A 6,908-nucleotide genomic window follows, 5' to 3' on the forward strand; every position below is an offset into this window, starting at 1 on the left:
GCGATGCGCGCCGTTCCCCGCCGCGTGACCTCCGCCGTCCCCCTCCCGTGACGCTCGCCGGTCGCCTCCCCGCGATTCTCGGCGCCCGCCGCCCCGCCACGGCCGTCGCTCGCCTGGCCGCGTGGAGGGCCTCTCCCCGGTGCGGGCCGACAGCCGGCTCTCCCCTTCCTGGGATAGCCGTCGCGACCGGCCCCGCTCCCCCTCTCCGGCGCGTCGGCATGGGTGGTCCTTGTTGGAAATATGCCCTAGAGGCAATAATAAAATGGTTATTATTATATTTCCTTGTTCATGATAATTGTCTATCGTTCATGCTATAATTGTGTTATCTGGAAATCGTAATACATGTGTGAATGCATAGACCACAACATGTCCCTAGTGAGCCACTAGTTGACTAGCTCGTTGATCAATGGATGATTACGATTTCCTGACCATGGACATTGGATGTCATTGATAACGGGATCACATCATTGGGAGAATGATGTGATGGACAAGACCCAATCCTAATCATAGCACAAGATCGTGTAGTTCGTTTGCTAGAGCTTTTCTAATGTCAAGTATCATTTCCTTAGACCATGAGATCGTGTAACTCCCGGATACCGTAAGAGTGCTTTGGATGTACCAAACGTCACAACCTAACTGGGTGGCTATAAAGGTATACTACAGGTATCTCCGAAAGTGTCTGTTGGGTTGACACGAATCGAGACTGGGATATGTCACTCCGTATGACGGAGAGGTATCTCTGGGCCCACTCGGTAATGCATCATCATAATGAGCTCAATGTGACCAAGTGGTTGGTCATGGGATCATGCATTACAGTACGAGTAAAGTGACTTGCCGGTAACGAGATTGAACGAGGTATTGGGATACCGACGATCGAATCTCGGGCAAGTAACGTACCGATTGACAAAGGGAATTGTATACGGGATTACTTGAATCCTCGATATCGTGGTTCATTCCATGAGATCATCGTGGAACATGTGGGAGCCAACATGGGTATCCAGATCCCGCTGTTGGTTATTGGCCGGAGAGCTATCTCGGTCATGTCTGCGTGATTCCCGAACCCGTAGGGTCTACACACTTAAGGTTCGGTGACGCTAGGGTTGTAGAGATATTAGTATGCGGTAACCCGAAAGTTGTTCAGAGTCCCGGATGAGATCCCTGACGCCACGAGGAGTTCCGAAATGGTCCGGAGGTAAAGATTTATATATGGGAAGTCCAATTTCGGCCACCGGGAAAGTTTCAGGGGTCACCGGCATTGTACCTGGACCATCGGAAGGGTCCCGGGGGTCCACCGGGTGGGGCCACCTATCCCGGAGGGCCCCATGGGCTGAAGTGGGAAGGGAACCAGCCCCTGGTGGGCTGGTGCGCCCCCCTTGGGCCTCCCCCTGCGCCTAGGGTTGGAAACCCTAGGGGTGGGGGGTGCCCCACCTGACTTGGGGGGCAAGTCCCCCCCCCTTTGGCCGCCGCCCCCCTTGAGATTGGATATCTAGGGGGACGGCGCCCCCCAGGGCCCCTATATAAAGAAGGGGGAGGGAGGGCTGTGCACCCAAGCCCATGGCACCTCCCTATTTCCCCGTAACACCTCTCCCTCTTGCTGAGCTTGGCGAAGCCCTGCTGAGATCCCCGCTGCTTCCACCACCACGCCGTCATGCTGCTGGATCTCCATCAACCTCTCCTCCCCCCTTGCTGGATCAAGAAGGAGGAGACGTCTCTCCGAACCGTACGTGTGTTGAACGCGGAGGTGCCGCCCGTTCGGCGCTAGGATCATCGGTGATTTGGATCACGACGAGTACGACTCCATCAACCCCGTTCTCTTGAACGCTTCCGCTCGCGATCTACAAGGGTATGTAGATGCACTCCTCTCTCTCGTTGCTAGATGACTCCATAGATTGATCTTGGTGATGCGTAGAAATTTTTTATTTTCTGCAACGTTCCCCAACAGTGGCATCATGAGCTAGGTCTATGCGTAGTTTCTATGCACGAGTAGAACACAAGATTGTTGTGGGCATCGATTTTGTCGATTTACTTGCCACTACTAGTCTTATCTTGTTTCGGCGGCATCGTGGGATGAAGAGGCCCGGACCGACCTTACACGTACGCTTACATGAGACAGGTTCCACCGACTGACATGCACTAGTTGCATAAGGTGGCTAGCGGGTGTCTGTCTCTCCCACTTTAGTCGGATCGGATTCGATGAAAAGGGTCCGTATGAAAGGTAAATAGAAATTGGCATATCACGTTGTGGTTTTGGCGTAGGTAAGAAACATTCTTGCTAGAAACCTATAGCAGCCACGTAAAAACATGCAACAACAATTAGAGGACGTCTAACTTGTTTTTGCAGCATATGCCTTGTGATGTGATATGGCCAAAAGGATGTGATGAATGAATATATGTGATGTATGAGATTGATCATGTTCTTGTAATAGGAATCACGACTTTCATGTCGATGAGTATGACAACTGGTAGGAGCCATAGGAGTTGTCTTTATTTATTGTATGACCTGCGTGTCATTGAATAAATGCCATGTAATTACTTTACTTTATTGCTAAACCGTTAGCCATAGTAGTAGAAGTAATCATTGGCGTGACAACTTCATGAAGACACGATGATGGAGATCATGATGATGGAGATCATGGTGTCATGCCGGTGACAATGATGATCTTGGCGCCCCGAAGATGGAGATCAAAAGGAGCAAAATGATATTGGCCATATCATGTCAATATTTGATTGCATGTGATGTTTATCATGTTTTTGCATCTTATTTGCTTAGAACGATGGTAGTAAATAAGATGATCCCTCATAATAATTTCAAGAAAGTGTTCCCCCTAACTGTGCGCCGTTGCGAAAGTTTGTTGTCTCAAAGCACCACGTGATGATCGGGTGTGATAGATTCTAGCATTCACATACAACGGGTGTAAGCCAGATTTACACATGCAAAACACTTAGGTTGACTTGACGAGTCTAGCATGTACAGACATGGCTTCGGAACACAAGAGACTGAAAGGTCGAACATGAGTCGTATAGAAGATACGATCAACATGAATATGTTCACCGATGATGACTAGTCCGTCTCACGTGATGATCGGACACGACCTAGTTGACTCGGATCATGGATCACTTAGATGACTAGAGGGATGTCTATCTGAGTGGGAGTTCATTGTATAATTTGATTAGATGAACTTAATTATCATGAACTTAGTCTAAAATCTTTGCAATATGTCTTGTAGATCAAATGGCCCACGCTAATGTTGCCCTCAACTTCAACGCGTTCCTAGAGAAAACCAAGCTAAAAGACGATGGCAGCAACTATACGGACTGGATCCGGAACTTGAGGATCATCCTCATAGCTGCCAAGAAAGCATATGTCCTAGATGCACCACTAGGTGAAGCACCCGTTTTCCCAGCAACTCAAGACGTTATGAACGCCTGGTAGTCGCGTAGTGATGATTACTCCCTGGTTCAGTGCGGCATGCTTTACAGCTTAGAACCGGGGCTCCAAAAGCGTTTTGAGCATCACGGAGCATATGAGATGTTCCAAGAGCTGAAAATGGTTTTCCAAGCTCACGCCCGGGTTGAGAGATATGAAGTCCCCGACAAGTTCTACAGTTGTAAGATGGAGGAGAATGGTTCTGTCAGCGAGCACATACTCAAAATGTCTGGGTTGCACAACCGCTTATCTCAACTGGGAGTTAATCTCCCGGATGACGCGGTGGTCAACAGAATCCTCCAGTCGCTCCCACCTAGATACAAGAGCTTTGTAATGAACTTCAATATGCAGGGGATGGTGAAAACCATTCCTGAGGTATATTCAATGCTGAAATCAGCGGAGGTGGAGATCAAAAAGGAACATCAAGTGTTGATGGTCAATAAAACCACTAGTTTCAAGAAAGGCAAGGGTAAGAAGAACTTCAAGAAGGACTGACGGTGTCCTGGACTAGGGGGTACTCAACACGTCGTCTTCCAATCAGTTGGATTGGGCTGAGGACCCCCACGGCCGTATACTCATGGGCCAGTCCGTACAGTTGCCGCATACAAGGAAGATTCCGCAAGACTTGGCGATCAAGACAAGGACTCCTCCCCCACTGGCGTATTCGGCTAGGACTCATCCTAGGCCTCTGGTGCATTATATAAACCGGGGCCAGGCTAGTCGATATATACAACAACAATCATACCATAGGCTAGCTTTTAGGGTTTAGCCTCTACGATCTCGTGGTAGATCTACTCTTGTACTACCCATATCATCAATATTAATCAAGCAAGACGTAGGGTTTTACCTCCATCGAGAGGGCCCGAACCTGGGTAAAACATCGTGTCCCTTGCCTCCTGTTACCATTGATCCTAAGACACACAGTTCGGGACCCCCTACCCGAGATCTGCCGGTCTTGACACCGACATTGGTGCTTTCATTGAGAGTTCCGCTGTGTGATCGGCGAAAGGACCAATGGCTCGACTGCAGGTCAACTGCGACGTCGGCTTCTTCATCACCAGCTCAACTGGTCACCTTGGCTTGACCGAGGACTGCGCCCTACCTCCGATTGTTATGTTCGGATGAAGGTCTTCATCAACACCAACTCCGATCTCTATCAAGATCATGGAGGAGTCATCCATGGAGCTCGGGGGCTTAATGTCAACATTGCCCTCAGGCGACTGTGCTGTTTTTTTGGACAGCAAATTTGTATCCGCCGCCACCGCCTCCTCCTGTGTCGCTTAAACGATTACTTCAGTGGAATTATGCGGAATTGAGTCTACAACAACCCTGCAAAAATTTCGTCGAGTTCCGATGGAGGAATCTCCGGCAATTTCCGATATACCGGAGCCCTGTTGAATCTGGACGAGGATCCGGACGAGTTTAGGGCGTGGTATCCAGTGTCTAGCTCGGATGTTCTTTGGAGGATCTAACCGTTGATTTGCTGCGGTATTCCCTTATCTACCACCTGCCAAAAATTCAGCTCGATCCGACCGTCCAAACTCCGGGAAACTTCCGATTAGTGCATCACTTTTTGGATCTGTTTTCTGCGCGAAAACGAATCCGACCCGAGTTCGTCTTTTTTATGAACGGGATTTCGGACATCCTTTTTGAAGGAAGTTTTGTATGGGGTATTGTGTTTTGTTCCCGAACACATCACACTAACTTTAAGATCTTTTGAACATGATCTTCAACATCATGCTGGTGTCAAACCAGTCCGGCAATATTGCTCCACGGCTGTCGACCTGCGCTAGACACGTCGTCACTTTGTTGTGCTAAGCTCAACTTCTTCGGATCATCATCTTGGCAAGCCGAACAAGAGTCCGGCATCGCGAAGGATAAATCATCACCAACATCGCCGCCCCACGGATTACACGGAGCGGGCATACCGGCATCGCCGCACAGTCGCTTCATCAAGCCGACATCGACCACATCACGACCTGCATCGGCAGGGCCGCACTATTGCTTCTTCAAGCTGGTGTCCATCACGCCGACCTACTTCGACATCTCGGCTGGACCGGGGGCTTCGCCATCTCTTCATCAACCTACTCTGGACACTTCGGCGTCACTAGCCGACCAGGCATGGGTGCGCGGATCGAGTCCCAATTTTGGGAATCACCTTCCTTCGGATTGCTACAACAAATAAATCAGGTGCTATTAATCCTAGTATTTCTTTTTGCTTGTTTGGGTTAAATTTTTCCCAAGGAATTATTACTCTGGTTAGTCCAGCATATGTACACAGGTCTATCAAATGGTGGCCGCATTATCGATGATCGCATGATGGTTCAGTCAGTTTCCGTACATAGTTCGGCGAACGCCGCATCCGGAACTCGGACCGACCTGTGAATCCAGGCTTTGCCACGCCTTTATTGCATTACGTCGATGACCTGCATCGACATCGACTTCGGCGCCAGGCCATATTTCTTTTACTACTCACTTTGCATAAATTATTTATTATGCAACATTTTTTTTAATTCCTATTATTACTATTATCCTCGGTCTGCACTATTTTTTGTGCACAGGAAAATGATCCAGCCGGACTATATCCTTTGACGTTACCTCGGTCGGACGGGGGGCTTCGTCAACACTTCATTACCCCATGCCGGGGACTTCGGCATCACTCTGCCGTCCTGCATTGACCGTGCTATGTCACCACTTCGGAGTGCCGAGCTCCTTGCTCCGCCACCTCGGGACCGGCTTGGGGGATGGAACCTTGTCCCGCATCAAGCTCGGACCGCGTCGTCAATACCGAACACATTAACCAGCTAAGTTGCCTTCATGCTCAAAGTTTTAAATTTCTAACTTGTGTTCGGTTCGACCAAGAATTATACTTTTTTGTAAAAAAAGTCGCTTGTAAAAATTTTCCTTGTCGAAACTTTGTTCACACACACTTGACGCGTTACCCGCGCTCATTATACCTGGGGGCTTCTTTAACAGAAGCTTATTAATACGGGCTTTATGCCCAACACATGTGACACACTTCCGCATGTACCTTTTATTCACCATTATATGCATCGATATGACTTAAGTTTTGGCCAAGCTGGATTACCTGGCTCCTGTGCTTACCCCTACGTTCCCGATTGTTCGGCTAGGTGGTAAAGGGAGCACCTCTACGATTGTTACTGTCGGGTCAGCCGGATGTGTACCTCAGACTGGGTGAAGCCGAAAGCTAGCGTTCTTAAGGGAATACTCGGTCGGTGAACTAAAAGATGATTTCTTACCTATTTATTTACCTACCCCCAGATGTTTTTCTGCTCTTTTCGCAGTCCAGACATGCACTTTAGGGCATGCCTCCCAGGGAAAGGAACCCCTAACGAAACTATTCTCCCTGGAAGATGTTTCTTACTAACCATGTAATATAACATAACTAGTTGGGCACTTGTCTGATAAAGCACTAATGACCCCTACGCCTGGTCTCCACGCATGCCCTGGTTTTTATAAC

The sequence above is a fragment of the Triticum dicoccoides genome, chromosome 1B (genome assembly GCF_002162155.2).
Source record: "Triticum dicoccoides isolate Atlit2015 ecotype Zavitan chromosome 1B, WEW_v2.0, whole genome shotgun sequence".
In the NCBI taxonomy this organism is placed as follows: domain Eukaryota; kingdom Viridiplantae; phylum Streptophyta; class Magnoliopsida; order Poales; family Poaceae; genus Triticum; species Triticum dicoccoides.